Genomic DNA, 14,908 nt, shown 5'->3' with positions numbered 1-14,908 from the left:
CACGGTGCAGCTGCTTCTTCAGCTTATCGGTCAGCTGATCGCGGAAGCTGTCTAGCACTAAAATTGATTGTTTGGTTAACAACGCTCCCGGTCGGTATTGCCAGACGCACTTCACCCAGTCGAGAACCTACTCATTGTTCATCCAACCCTTTTCTTGGGCTCGAAGAATGATTTCCTCAAGGAAAACTTCGTTCGGAATTCTTTTTTGTTAACACAACGTACGGGGGTTGCTTCCGCCCGTCCGCAGAAGCGGACGGGCGGAAGTATCACGGTGCAGTGTTGGGGCTCCGCTCTGGTGACCCGCACGGTGACGCTCTTTTTGCCCTTCTTTTCGAAAACACTGTGTAATTTTCCGGGCAGTAGAATCACGCAAACGTTTGATCTGCATTCGCTATTTATGACAGCAGATAATTATGCTCATGGCGAAGGCTGATTACGTACTTGTTGAAACTGAGCACCTTATCGGTGTAGTCTTCTGGCAAACGCTGGCACAATGTGGTTCTTCGCAGAAAAGAGAGATTCTTTCTCTTCATGAATCGCGGCACCCAGCCAGCACTAGCCTTGAAAGTCCCGGCCGGTATGTCCTTTGCATGTGCCAAGGCTAGTGCCTTCACGTGCAGCATCTTTGTTGTCAGTGCATATCCGTCATTCCACACTTCAGTCACGTAGCGGAACAAGTCTTCTTCCAGTTCTGAAAACTTGCACAACTTTCCTCGGAAAGGGCACTTTTTGCTGTTGGTATTTTGCAGTTCTTTCTTTTGCGCGCACCATCGTCGAATGCACTTTTCATCTGCATTGCATTTTCTGCCGGTGGAACGTTTCACGTGCTCGAGAGCAAACTCGACCACCTTTAACTTGTAGCCAGCCGTGTAGCAATTCAAGTGTTTGCCCATCGTGCTACAACGTAAACGCTCGGCAGTACACACACGCACGAGTGACAATACGGCATGCACAACTAGACGGCTCAACCAGACAACACTGATAACACTGTATTACATGGAGGCATGAGATTGGTGATGCTAAGTCGATGTGGATAGCGCGTTTGTATAGAAATGCGAGACGCGAAGGATAAAATCCTGGTTTAACCTTTAGGTAACCGCAGTATAAGCAATAGGTTGAAATATTTAGCAAAATTTTAATGAGCACCTTGGCACGAAGAAATTTCAACAAAATATTCTAGTGACGTACTGTTGCTGCCACGGAGGAAGGAAAAAGGTAAGGAGAGGGCATGCCCACCCGGCGCAGGGCGTAAAAAATGTGGCGGAAATTACGTCACGCGTGGCCATATTCACTAGGCACTATGGCGGCGTTTTGTTATTATTGATGTACAGTCGAATCCCGGCACAACGAAGTCCGCTTCAACGAAATTTCCGCCACAACGAAGGTTTTTGCATTCCCCGTCGATGTCCCATAGGGTATAATGCTTCGAAATTCCCTCCAATACGAACTACTTCACGGCAGCATTTCCACTTCAACGAAGTTTTTTGCGGGACAGGCACGAGCAAAATTACTCAAATTACAGCTTATAGAAATTCTCAAAAGTGTTTTAATGCCTTGACAAACCATGGACCTTAATAACATTTAAAAAAAACACACACACACACACACAAGATGTTGCTCAGAGCGTGCATACTGGGCGCGACGGTGACTCGCTGCGCAATGTAAACAACAGAAAGCCGCCATACATACCGCGATAGTGATGGCGATGCAATCAATGCAACGCGCTCTCATGTAGATTCAGAAGAAACGTCGGAAACGTTTTGAATCGTGTCTGTGCACAAACAACACGCAATAATTTGATTTTTATAGTATTTTTAATAATTTTTATAACGTTTGTGAGAATGGTTTCAATGTCAGGAATTTCCAATTTATGTGTACGTACGTACGTACAAAATTGGAGATGCGAGGCAAATCCCGGTAGAGTGCGACGATGCGTTCGGACGACGGCTTCCGCTTCCGGCGGCTTGACTAGGGCTAGTAGCTTCTTCGCAACGAGCGATCGCACGCTTTGGTCATTGTTTGATTGTTTCCCGAAGGTGCAGTAACGCGATCAACGATGGCGCAGCCGGCGAAAAAGCGCAAGTTTTTGTCGCTCGAAGACAAGGCTCGCATCGTTGCACAGGCTGAAGCTGGAAAGAAGAAGGCACTCATCGCTGAAGAGTTCGGGATTGCGGCGAGCTCTCTGTCAACTATATTGAAGAGCAAGGACGCGATAGGCAAAGCTCTAGCTTCAGGGACGTCCGCTAAGCATAAGAAGGTGACCCAGCCAGTGCACGAAGCCTTAGACAAAGCTGTTTACACCTGGTTCGTGGAGACGCGGGCCAAGAAAATTGCCCTTAGCGGCGATATTGTACGGCAGAAGGCACTGGATTTTGCCTGCATGCTCGGCATTGATGATTTCAAGGCCAGCGTAGGTTGGCTAAACAGATTTAAATCCTGCCACAGCATCGTCGGCAAAGTGTTGTGTGGTGAAGCCGCTTCGGCGGATAAAGACGGCGCCGCCGCGTGGATGTCGGCCAGCCTTGGAAGCATCCTTAAGGACTACGCATCATCGGACATATACAATGCCGATGAGACCGGTCTATTCTATGAAATGTTACCGAACAAGACCCTGGATTTTAAGGGGCTGCGCTGTCAAGGAGGTAAACACAGCAAGAAAAGGATCACCGTGCTACTGTGCGCCAATATGGACGGATCAGATCGGCGACCGCTTTTGGTCATTGGCAAAAGCGCAAAACCGCGCTGCTTCAAAGGAAATCGGCGCCTTCCAGTGAAGTACGTGGCCAACAGCCGGGCGTGGATGACCCGTGCAATTTTTGGAGAGTGGGTCGAGGAATTCGACCAGGACATGGGCAGGCAAGGCCGCAAGGTTTGTCTGCTTTTAGACAATTGTTCCGCACATTCCATTGAGGACACGGAGCTCGAGAACGTGCAGCTCAAGTTTTTGCCACCAAACTGCACGTCCATCATTCAACCCCTCGACCAAGGGGTCATCCAAAGCGTCAAGTGCGCGTACCGCAAGCGCCTTATCCAAAGGCTGATTTTGAACACTCGGTTGGGTTGCGAAACGAAAATCGACTTGTTCATGGCGCTCCAAATGATCGCTGCTTCGTGGTGCGAGACGGGGAGAGCCGTAGTCGCGAACTGCTTTCGCCATGCCGGATTCGCAGTACAGTGCGCCGAGACTTCCGATTCTGCGATTGAAGCTTACGATGGCGACGCAGACCGCGATGAGGACAGGTTGCTGGACCAGGACGAAGAAATCGCAGTCGCTTGGGCAGACCTGCAGGAAAGTGATGTGCCCGCCGACGTACATATCAGCGAGTTCTTGCAAGCCGACTCTTGCTTGGTGGTGCGCAAGGAAATGACGGACGCAGACATCATAAAGAGCGTCCAGGAAGATGGTGTTTCATCGGACGATGATGACACAATCGCGCAACGTGATCCCGCACTACCACTGACTTCACAGGTGCTGGACGCATTCGATATCATCAGGCGTTGCATCGGGTCGCAGGACGACGATGAAGCAATGGCTCTACTGGCAGCGTGCGAAAGTCGTGTTGTGCCATCGCTTGGCAAGAAGCGGAAACAGGCGAAGTTGAGCGATTTTTGGCATTAAAGCTTGTTCTTTTGCTTCAGCAAGTCCCGTGTCACGTATGTATTTCATCATATCGTGACAACGAATTTCCGCGATAACGAAATTTTGCGCCCGCCCTGTCAATTTCGTTGTAGCGGGATTCAACTGTAGTGTGGTGCGGCACCGTTCAGGCTGGTTCAGGCGGTCCAGTGGCGGTGTGCGCGTTTTCATGGTCCTCGCACCTAACCATGGCGTACTGCAGGTGTTCGACAGCATCCATTCTTTGTGCCGCATCGTTAGCTACGCGATTTTTTTCGGTGGTGGTTGTAACCAGGTGTCTGAACTAGAAACCACGGAACGAACGCGCGTGTACGTACTCCGAATTTGCAGCGTCCGTCAAAATTATACTGAAAATCCATCATAGAAGATAACGACTGTGCTCAAGAATTAGTTCAATGAATGCCTTGCAGGTTAGTGACAGTTATGCGGTGTTGCTTCTTGTGACAACAAACAATGCATTTGCGGTCCACAGGCCCTTATTTAGACTGTAATCTAATCTTGCTTTTCGTGTTCCTGTATAGTTACCACATGCTTCTGCGCAATAAAGTTCCTGTTCTGCTTCGCTTAAGACGCTCCCTCTTCGCAATATTGTCTCACTCTCCGCAATATTGTCTGTATTGAAGCAAAACTCGTTAAAATGTCTACACGCACCTGCACAAGGTAACTAGGTGCACCTCACTAGATGCGCGTGCTTGTGCATTCAGAAGCTGACAAAGCCGTTCGAACGATGTTGACCAAGTGATTTGAGAACACAAATATAACGAGTAAAACACATTTTAATGACACTTACGACAATAGCAAATATGTAGTAAAATTGTGAAGTACACAATGAGCAGTATATGAACAATTTAATGACGAAATATTTTATATAAACAGAAATATTTCACCGCAAATATATGTGGCTACAGCCATAAAAAAAAACTGTCGCGTTGTTTGTCTAAAAAATAAGACAGAAAAACTTTTGTCTATGAGCATTACCAGCATGTATTTAAAGTCTTCTTTGGGAAGAGTCTAGGTGTACCATTCAAATGCAAATCAGAGACTAAACAATACAGATGTAAGAAACATAGGTCAGCAAAACTTGTGCAGCCCACTCAAACTGACTTATTGAATATATTTTGCACTTAGGGCTCACTCGGAATCACACTCGCGAAACATTTCTTCAACCCACTCGAATTCACCTTAACAGCCTCGTCTGAGTTAGAGTGAGTCTTCTCGTGAGCTCGTTAGCCTAGAATGAGCTTTTTCAACCATGCTGTCGCTGTTCTTTGACATCAATACCTCGCGTAATTGATTCTCTTCCTGGCACCTATTGATATAGTACCTTCGAATACGAGTTGTGAGTGCTCGCAAACTATTACGGTAATTTTTCTTGAAAGCATGGCAACATAAGATATGTTTATCAAGAACTTCCCTAGAAGAATTGGAGAGGTGGTTAGGTAAAGGCATGTCCATCTGTAATTCGCGCCTCCGATCAATAAACAGTGCAATGGGGCATGAACGCCGCTGCTTTGGAATACGTTTATTACACAGTGCGATGGGGCATGAACGACACTGCTTTGGAATACCTTTGAGAATACATGAGTTTAAACGTGAATTCAGGTGATGCTGATAGTAATGCTGAAGATTAGTAGATAGTTGAAAAACAGTAGAACTCACTTAAAAAATGTATCTTGCGCTTTTTGTACTCAATCAGACTCAGACTATTTTTCCTGAACCTACCTCACTCAGACTCACACTCAAAAAATTTTTTATATTACTCCCACCGACTTACTCAGACCATAGACGACTTACTCAGACCACCTATGGTAGTAAGTTGAATGAGTTCAAGAAAGGGGTGTGCAATATAATTACCAATACAGTTGTGAGTACACGCAAGTGTTAGACTTATGTGTATGCTTAATTCTGAGAGAAGCATTGAAGGGCACTTAATCATCTCAGTGTAATGAACATAAAGGGTACCAAAAACACAGTTTTGGTTCATTTCACCCATTTAGGTATGGGATGGTAGTCATTTTATCCAGTTATAAACTTGTTCATTGATTTACTGAGCACTCAAATGAGAGGCAAACACAGAATGCAGCAGAACAAAGTGTGTGTGTGCAAACTTGCTTGTAAAAATCACATAGATGCGTAAGAGAAGACATTTCAACCGGCACGTTGTGGACAATGTCATCGAAGCAGCAGATAAATAAGAGTCAAACACAGAACATCTGAGTATACTCAGCAGCATTTACGCATTAGGGCAAAAACTTGCAACGTCACACATAAGGAACATTGATCTGGACTGCAAGAGCATATCGCAAAGACATTGTGAAGATTGTTACCATGCAAAGTAAATGTTCATATGGAGTGCTATTGCCCTTTAAACTGGGTCAATTTCGTGAACATTTGGCGCACTTGACTGCTATGAAAAGTTTGCGTTGTCTGCTTACCAACATGATATAGGCGCACATTACGGTAATACTCTCCGACACTTCTTAAAAGATGGACATAGTGATTCTCCAGTGGAGAATCATCAAACATGTGTGAGTGCAGTTCTGCAAATAGTTCTTTATGCTGCAGTGATTCAAGGATTTGTAGCACAAGATCCTGCAAGAGTGACCTTGATGCTAATTTATTCATGTGCACAGCCCATCGAAGAAGAGATTCTGATTTCTTGCAAATTTCGAGGACACTTTTAGATGGGTAGTGAAGCCCCCCCTTGCTTTTCCTTTGAATGAATGCAGTGTCTGCTGCTCTGGATGTGCCAAACAATGCTTCAGTACAATGGGCACACATCAGCTTTGAGCCCAGCTTGTGAGCCACATAGCCAGCAATGTAGGTAACAGCACGACTACCGAAATCACTGATGTGTTCGAGTGATGCACAGTAATCATGTTCGCTGACTACATGGCTCTGCTCCATACACTCATCAGACAAGAGCTGCCTTCTCTGAACAGTGGCATTCAGCACTTCTGTTGCTGAATGCCTCCTGGTTGAGCTACATGACAGTATAGTAATGTGGTCCAGCACTTGACAATTTCCAGAAACAGCATCAGACAGTTCATTTTGGACTATCACTTTTTTAAATGCTGCTTGAAATTGTTGGGCTGTCGGGTTGTCATTGTGCCCTCCATGTGCTCTAATTAAGCCAAAAAATGATTCCAAATGATCCTGGCTAATTTTATGCCCAGGAATATTTTAGTATCTTCTTTTTACAAATGAGAAAATCGTACATGGCTAACAGACTCTTCATGCATATTATGAAGCCCAAAAAGCCAGTTTTCCGAGCTGTTCCTCCTATGAAATGTCTCATATTTGCAGGCTCTTTCAGGAGGGAAAGGTATCGAATTGTGCTGTCAAACAATGTTTTGATATCATTTACATTCTGTTCATTGACTGGTTTCTTCCACCCTCCCTGATGCATGCTACGGGAATTGAGTATGTCGAAGACGTTATTAATAATTAATAAAAATTTCTCAGTTGGTTCAGAATTTATAAATCCTCAAGCACATCGCCCTACATTCAGCGATAGCTGTTGCCACAGACAGGCTCATCACCTGCGCTGCCAGGCGAACCTTTATTGGTTGTTTTTGCCACTCGATGTGAGTCCTTCGCAACTTATTTGCCAAATGTAATCCCTCTTTATCTTGCAAGTCATGAAGTGCTTCGATGTGTGCCCATGATACAACTTTTCCCTCCTGATTGATAAAATATTTGTGGTGTGCAAAGGCATTTCTCACCAGCTTTAGCATGTGGCAGGGATAAAAAAATGCGGCTATCGGTTCGTTTGTTGCTGGGTGCTTGAACATTGTTTGAAGGTTCTGAATATTTGTGAAATTGCAACCTAATTCTTGAAACATTGAAATGTTAGCTGGCGCACCAACGCATGTAACTGAAACAATCATGGCCCCTGCCTCAGGAGCTGTCGGCAAGCTCTGCCTAACTAAGTTCGCCTGCTGCTCACCTACTATCCGGTCAACCAGAAAGTAGCCAAGAGGAACTTTCCAATGGCCATTAATGGCTACAACCATTATCATGAAGGCAGCTTTTGCCTGTGGCAAGCAGTCACCTTCGGTTCTTGTGCCCATGTCTACATAGCCTTCAAAGTGACCACTTTGCCACTGTACCTGCTGTCTAATTGACATCTCATCAATAATGAGGCTGCACACAGCTTGATGTCCTCGATTGCACGTGTCTAAGCACTTCAACTTTAATGCAGTCACAGCCTATTTGGAAAACCCAGTTTTTCCATCAACACTCTTGTACCATTTTCTTAATGTTCGAGGATGTGGCAGACATGTGTCAAAGACTTGCCTTACATATTGATAGGCTCGAGGAGAGTAAAAGTTCAAGGTAAGAGCAAAAGTCCTTAGCTCAAGTGAATACTTTTTCAGGTGTTGTCTTGTCTGTTTTGCTATCTGTCGTTTTAAAAGATGCTGATTTGCTGTGCCCAGGGTGTCAAGCACTGAAACTTGCTCTCTGAGCAAAATGTTTTCTTTAGTTAGTGTTTTCAAAAGTGATTTCAATTCAGCGTTTTGTTTTTTAAGGCGCCTCTTAAACTGCTGGGGTTCTTTTATTGCTTTCTTTGATCTCTGCTGCTACGAGGCAAGTCTTGCTGTGCGAGGTCGCAGAAAAGCCTTCTCAGGGGCGTCGACCTATAAAGCGAAACCACATAGAACAAAACACTCTAATTTGTCCGGTGGTAAGGTGTGTCACTTGTAAAAGGCTGAACCACTTCTAGTAACAATATGACTAAGCCAAGGAATTTGGACATTCAGCCATAATTTTTCCTTATTCCTGATTCTTCTGTTGACACTGGAACTTATGGTATTTAAGTTTCATATTTAAGACAACCTCGTACTAGTATATTTTGGTCAGCTCTATGAAGACCCCATTGATATTTGCCAACCATTTCCTATTACTTGGAGCACAGCTCAAATTTCATTTAACATTGCAGTTAATAATGGATTTGTATCTCAAGCTGATAAACACAGCATGTATAATTTACATGGATTGCTTTGATTGCACTTTGACTTCAACACCCTTTCTTGCCTTGTTTTATTATTCACTGAAATAAATATTAGGACTGATTGTGTTACCTTTGGTGTATACAGGTGCATTGCTTTGATCTGATAGCTTGCATTTGTTGATCTTTTTTACCTTTGCCTGCTTTCTTCTTCTTGGTGTTTCAAATGTTGCCAGCATGCATTGTGGCCTTTGTTATTCCTGTGGAAGTAGATCATAGCATCTTAATAAAAAAACAGTTATTTGTAATTTTCACAATGCTGAAATTCGCATGGGCTCGCCTAGCCAGCAGTCTTAAGAGGAACTGCTGCACACTTAACAGCATTTTGACTAACTCACAAGTGTCTGGGACTGAACAAGGCAGTTGTGTGTACATATTCCAATTATACATGCTGGTACATTTCAAAAAAATGCTCAAAGCTAACAAATCAGATTGTAAATATCAGCATTATTCCCATTTGCCCAATAAACGCACAGCTCCAGTCATAAACCAAACCACACACATGCATCCCTCAGGTTAGTACCCCCAAATTAAGTGTGCAGATAAGTATTTTGTAAACATTAAATTACAATATTAGGTTTCAAACTCTGTTAACCCTGAAAGACATGATGGATTTAAAATGAACACTGCATTTCGTGTATATAGTCTTTCTAAATTAGGCAGTAGCAGTAAAACAGAGGCAGAAAGCAATTAGAGATTTAAGATACCTCTGTAAGCTCGTTGGTATGCTATTGCAGCAGCCTCAAATTCACCCACTTAAAAATGCTTTATTTACTGAGTTTCTCAGAAATAGGATCAATTATTTTTATTCCAATAAGTATTTGCTTTATTTAAATTTAAGTAAGATGTGTTTGTTACACATTTGTGCTGCCTTCATTTACTTTGTGATTACAACCAAGCCAAAGTCACAATGTAAAACAACAATTATTTTAACTATACTGTTTTTCGAAAAATTAAGTTGGGCTAGTACATGCATTGCTTCCCATCAGGACATTACAACAAAAATAAAGAGAAAGTGCATATTATGTTAGTACAGGCTCAACTAGAGAAGATATAACTTGGTATAATGTTCAACACTTATGTCGCACGGAAGTGGTTTACCTGCTCATGGACCGGCTCCCATTGAATACCAGCAGCGTGGCCGGATGCACCTGGTGTCGCGATGCTGGCCTGTGCTTCACTCTTCTCACCAATATCCATGGGAGGCTTTTAAAAAGAGAACGTGTTAGGATTCTTACTTTTACACCAACTGCAACAGTAGTACCTATAACAGAGGACAAGCATGCTTAATGAGTAAAAAAGAGGTAAATTTTCACCTGTACAAATGCTGACACATTGAAATGACTGGCACTTAGGTCGGAGGAAGCTGGGTCGGGTAAACTGATTGGATCTGCACTTTCAGGCTCTATATCCATGGCTTCCTGAAAGCAAGAATACCTATGCTATTCAGTGATTTGCTCTTCAGCTAGGTATTCAAAGCAGTAAGCTAATGAGGTGGATAAAAAATGACAGGGGAAAAGAGATGCCCACCTCTTGGAGTGTGGACTGCTCGTGGAGGCCTGCAGCTAAGTCAGGCGATTCAGGTGTGCAGAGGCTAGCTTGGAGGCCTTCATGAAAAGTTGCAGCAATCTGATAGTAATATGTGACTGCTAGTTAAAAATGCCTTCATGAAAAACTGTTCAAAACAATACAGATAAAACGAGACATTGAAACTGAAGGGTTGAGTCAATATAACTGTATTCATTCCCTCAGTTTCTGCATATTGCTTTACTTGCATTGCCTTGTACAAATACACATTAAATTCTAATATGCCAAGTGTGACCAGATTATTTTATTGTCAAGTGCATTCTTCATGCACAACTCGACCTGTAAGCATAATATGATGATCAGGTGAAATGTTTGCCTGTGCAAGCAGCAGCAAGCCTTTAGCACCACCTTGCATGAGTTGAGGGGAATCAAAGGATGATTCGGTGCTTGCTGAATCAGGTACTCTATCACCTTGTTGTACTGGATGTGGTAGCTGGGGGATTGAAGACTTTCAATATTACTATTGCAAATTGGACGAAAAAAGTAGAACAATAAACGAAATAACAATGGCACAGGTGTTGCGTCACTTCATACCAACATAAATTAAACATTATACATGATACAAGAGGCACTTACAAAACTTTTGCTTTTAATTAGCACAATTATATCTAAATTTTCAGATGCAAGCTACCGTAAGTGTTTTTGCATTGCACCAATTCGTGCACAAACTACTAACAGGTATGAATTGGTGCTGTTAATTTTTAACATGAGAATATAATTTTTGGTGATGTAAAAAAATGAAGCATGGATGAATACAACTGGTGCATGACAATTTGGTTATTTATTTATTTGGTTATTTATTTATTTTGCAGTATAACATTTAGTGTAAGTCCATTCTTTTTAAAATTATTTGCCACTATAACGCTAGCGACATACATGTATCAAAAGTGTATACCAGAAAGAGAAGAGCATAAATCAAAAATTTGCTCGAAGATAAGGGAAATTGGTTCCAAACTTCATTCGTTCTCACCAAAAGAGTAGGAACTGCATGCTCTCGTAGGCGGACTTTGAACGCGGACGTGCGATCAAAATGCTCTTCTAAGAAATGCTTCGAACAAACATGAGCCTTCCTTGCAGGTTCCCGGCGAATATGCGGGGGCCAAATTGCTTCTATCCACATTGTCCGACGAACGGCGTCTTTGGGAAACTTGATGATGAATGATTGCATATGTGTTGCACAGTATACACGCAGCGTAACTAACATGTTAATTTATAAATGTACAGAAGAATTGCCACTATGCGCATCATATACATTCAACTTTGGCGTCTACTCTACCGCATGCACCGAATAATTAAATTTACTTACAAGTGGTAGGAGGTGGCTGGTACTTCTTGCGACCCGCGTGACTTGCATTCTGGCACACAACATCTGGGCATTGTGGCTGTGACCCCGCACACAGCGAAGTGCTTGCAGTGGAGCTTTGAGGGATAGTGCGAACGCAACAAGACGTGCCGCTAATACTACTCGAAATCCTCCAGTGTGGTATGCACAATCATATCCTGCTTTCGTTGAAAAAGGAGGAATGCTGTGTTTCTTTACGGGCGCTTTTGGGACCGGGCGGGCATCCTTGAAGGGTCTGTTTGCGCGTGAACCACCCCTTACACATATCGCAAGGCGCTTAGCCGCCTCCCCGATAAGGGAAACAGAAACAAACGCCTCTCTTTCATACAACCAATTATCCCGAACTCCTTTTCCATCGCCTTCCGCCGGATGGCCTTCCTCGCCATCCTTGGCGCTTGGCGCTGAGCTGTGTTCCAGATAAGGAAGACAGAAACGAGCGCCTTCTCTTTATTTTACTCTAATGACTAGCCACTTATCCCGGAGTTATCTTCCCTCGCATTTGGCTGCCTTTCCCTGTTGTCCTTGACGACTGTGTCGACGCCTGAAGCTTCCCGCAGACCTTTTCTCACGCATTCCTTCATCTAACTTCCCACCTTTCGCCCTAACGCGATCCTGGTTTCCGTTCTCCGTAGCTACTAGTGCGTGTGAATCACACTGGAGACGTGTTCCCACGCACTTTTGGGTGGTCTTCGCTGCTTTCGTCCTAATGAAATCATGGCCTTTGGGATATCCATAGGAACCAGTGCACGTCGAACAAAAGAGGGGCGAAAACAAAGAGGCCGGCGCAAACTCAATGGGCTGCCACGCACACAAACTCCACCGACGCCGACATTACTGGCATAATTACGTACCTCCGGGTTCATTGCAGGGATGACATTTTTTCTTTTTTTTATCGTTGTGTCTAGCCCACAGCCTGACCGAAAATTTCATAAAGCCTAAAGAGAAGCACAAAAGGGGGGAAAAGTGATCTGAAAGAAGCTGTACGAATTTCGGTGCCTGGTTCGTCGCGCGGCAATGTCCGAAATATCATCTTTATTTTCACAAAGAACACATCAAATGAAAAAAAAAAGCTTAACGTGCAAGTTGCAACTTGCCGTGTTTATCGTAAAAGCCGGCAGTGCAAGAGTACAACAGCCATACGCAGAGATTTCGTTGACCGTATCGAGGCAAGACAGCGTGTTGAAATCCGTTCCGTTGGTTTCGGATAGCACTGGTGCACGCGGCGCGCAGGCCACGTGCTTTTTGAGACAGGGGAGTCGCGCCTTCTGCTTCGCATCCATATGTAAACAAGAGAGGAGAACTTGCCTAGTCAATATGGCCGACTTCCGGCTTCATCGCGGCTTCACTACGAGTGACGTCAGGGCCTCTCCTTACCTTTTCCTTCCTCCGTGGTTGCTGCTGTACAATATAATGATGATGATGGTTGGGTTTTTTCACGCCATCTATTGACAATGTTTAATAGGTCACATGCGCCCGCATTTTGAATACGTGTGGGTCAATGAAAGTGTGGGTGTGGCGGATATATATTTTTAAAAAGTATGTACTTCAGAAAACGGGCTGCGGCCCTCACACGTGTTTATATGGTAAACTGGCCTTTGATCGGCGTTGCCGATTTGTCTCGGCTGGAAGTTCTGCGAGCGGCGCGACGTAATAACGTGGCGTTGAAACGAGACAAGCTTTTCAAAGGCTTCAGGGAGCTTCTGAGAAATGGAGGTTCGTCGATGCAGAGAAAATCCGGCTCGGCACATGTAACGGTAGATTCAGTGCTTGCTGACTTTGAAGTCTTAGCTCAACATCCTCTTTTCTCTTGCCAGCTCCCTTGCTTTGATCTGAATCAGCTCCATGTTGGCTGGCAAGTGCGTCGCCTGCTGCTCTTGATCTCTGTCAGTGCGAGTTCAATTTCTGGGAAAGCTCCTTTCTTTGGACTGCAATTCGCTTTCTGTTGCACGCGAAAAGCGATTCTTTTTGTCGTCGCCATCCACGGAGACTTCCCTCAATGACTCCGGACTGTCTTTTGGCCCCACTGTTGCCGATTTTCTTGGCAGCTGCGATGACATTTCTCTTGAATGCAGCTGAGTTCTGTTTTCGATGCTCTGGCACGGTTGCACCTTCACGAAGTGAGGTTCACATGTGCACATGTCCATTGTCAAGGTACACGCTCAAAAAACTCAAAACAAAGAAAGAAATGGCGCTAGTGCTCGCCATTGCCACACGAGAGCGCGAAGGTAACGAAGCCAAGCCGTAGCCACCCGTACACAAAACGAAGCCGTAGCCACGCAGCAATAGTACGAAGCACATAGTACGAAGTGGAAATTTAGAAAGCTAGTATTATTAGGAAAAAACCTCGTTATTATACATGAGTATTTACGGTAGTTTGCGTCTTTTCAAACGTTGTTTCGGGGATACACCAGCAGAAACCACATGGGTGGACAAACCAGCGGCGGCGTATTTAGGCGCCCGTGCAAAAGCGAGACATGCTTGAGCATGCCGACTTGCTGCTGTTGCACATTCTTCAACTTCCAGTGTTTTTGGTGATCATAATCCAAACCAGGCTGTCGATGAATGCGTTCTTCTCGAGGCTGTGAGCTTTGTCGTGCTACACGGCTAGTTTGCAAATGCGCTGGGAGTGAGCTACCACCGACTCCTTTGCTGGCATGTAGAATTTGCAGCCGCTATCGCATGGCCGAAAAGTTGGTCTCGGACTGATTTTCTTTGTTGGCCTTGGGGCGTGGTTTTCGAGCTGCTTAGGCTGGGAAGCGAGTGAATTTCTGGTGAATTCTGCTGCTTTTAGTCTCTTTGAGGCTAAGTGTGAACGGACCTTTGGAGTAATAAAATTTGGCAAGCTTACTCATAAGTGTCTTAAATGGTAAAGTAAGCAGTTCTATTGTGATGCCTTGAGTAGTTCTTAAAATACCGTATAAACCGGACTATAGGTCGAGTGGTAATATAGGTCGACCCTACAAGTTCAGGTTACCGAAAAAAAAAAAGAACCCAAAACTGCCGAACCACATTTATTTGCGAATTGGGCGCACCGCACCTCGATCGTCGCAGCTCCCCTCAACCACCATCACAACTGCTCCTATTCGTCCGATTGAAGCACCACTGTCTTCCGGAGACGAGAGTTTGTCGCTGGCTGCCTCCCACAGTGCGTTGTCCTCTGTACCATCCAGCGAGTTGCTGATGTAACGTTTCTTGAAAGCCTTTTCCACCATGGAATCTGGCAAGGAACGCCAGGCGGAAAGCACCCAGACACAAACAGTCGCAAGCAGAGGCCTCTGTAGGCAGCCCGTCGGTGTCTTTGGGTTGTCGCCAGACATCCACTCTTGGTACT

This window comes from Rhipicephalus microplus, chromosome 3 (assembly GCF_043290135.1).
Source record: "Rhipicephalus microplus isolate Deutch F79 chromosome 3, USDA_Rmic, whole genome shotgun sequence".
In the NCBI taxonomy this organism is placed as follows: Eukaryota; Metazoa; Arthropoda; class Arachnida; order Ixodida; family Ixodidae; genus Rhipicephalus; species Rhipicephalus microplus.
This window is presented reverse-complemented; position numbering follows the sequence as displayed.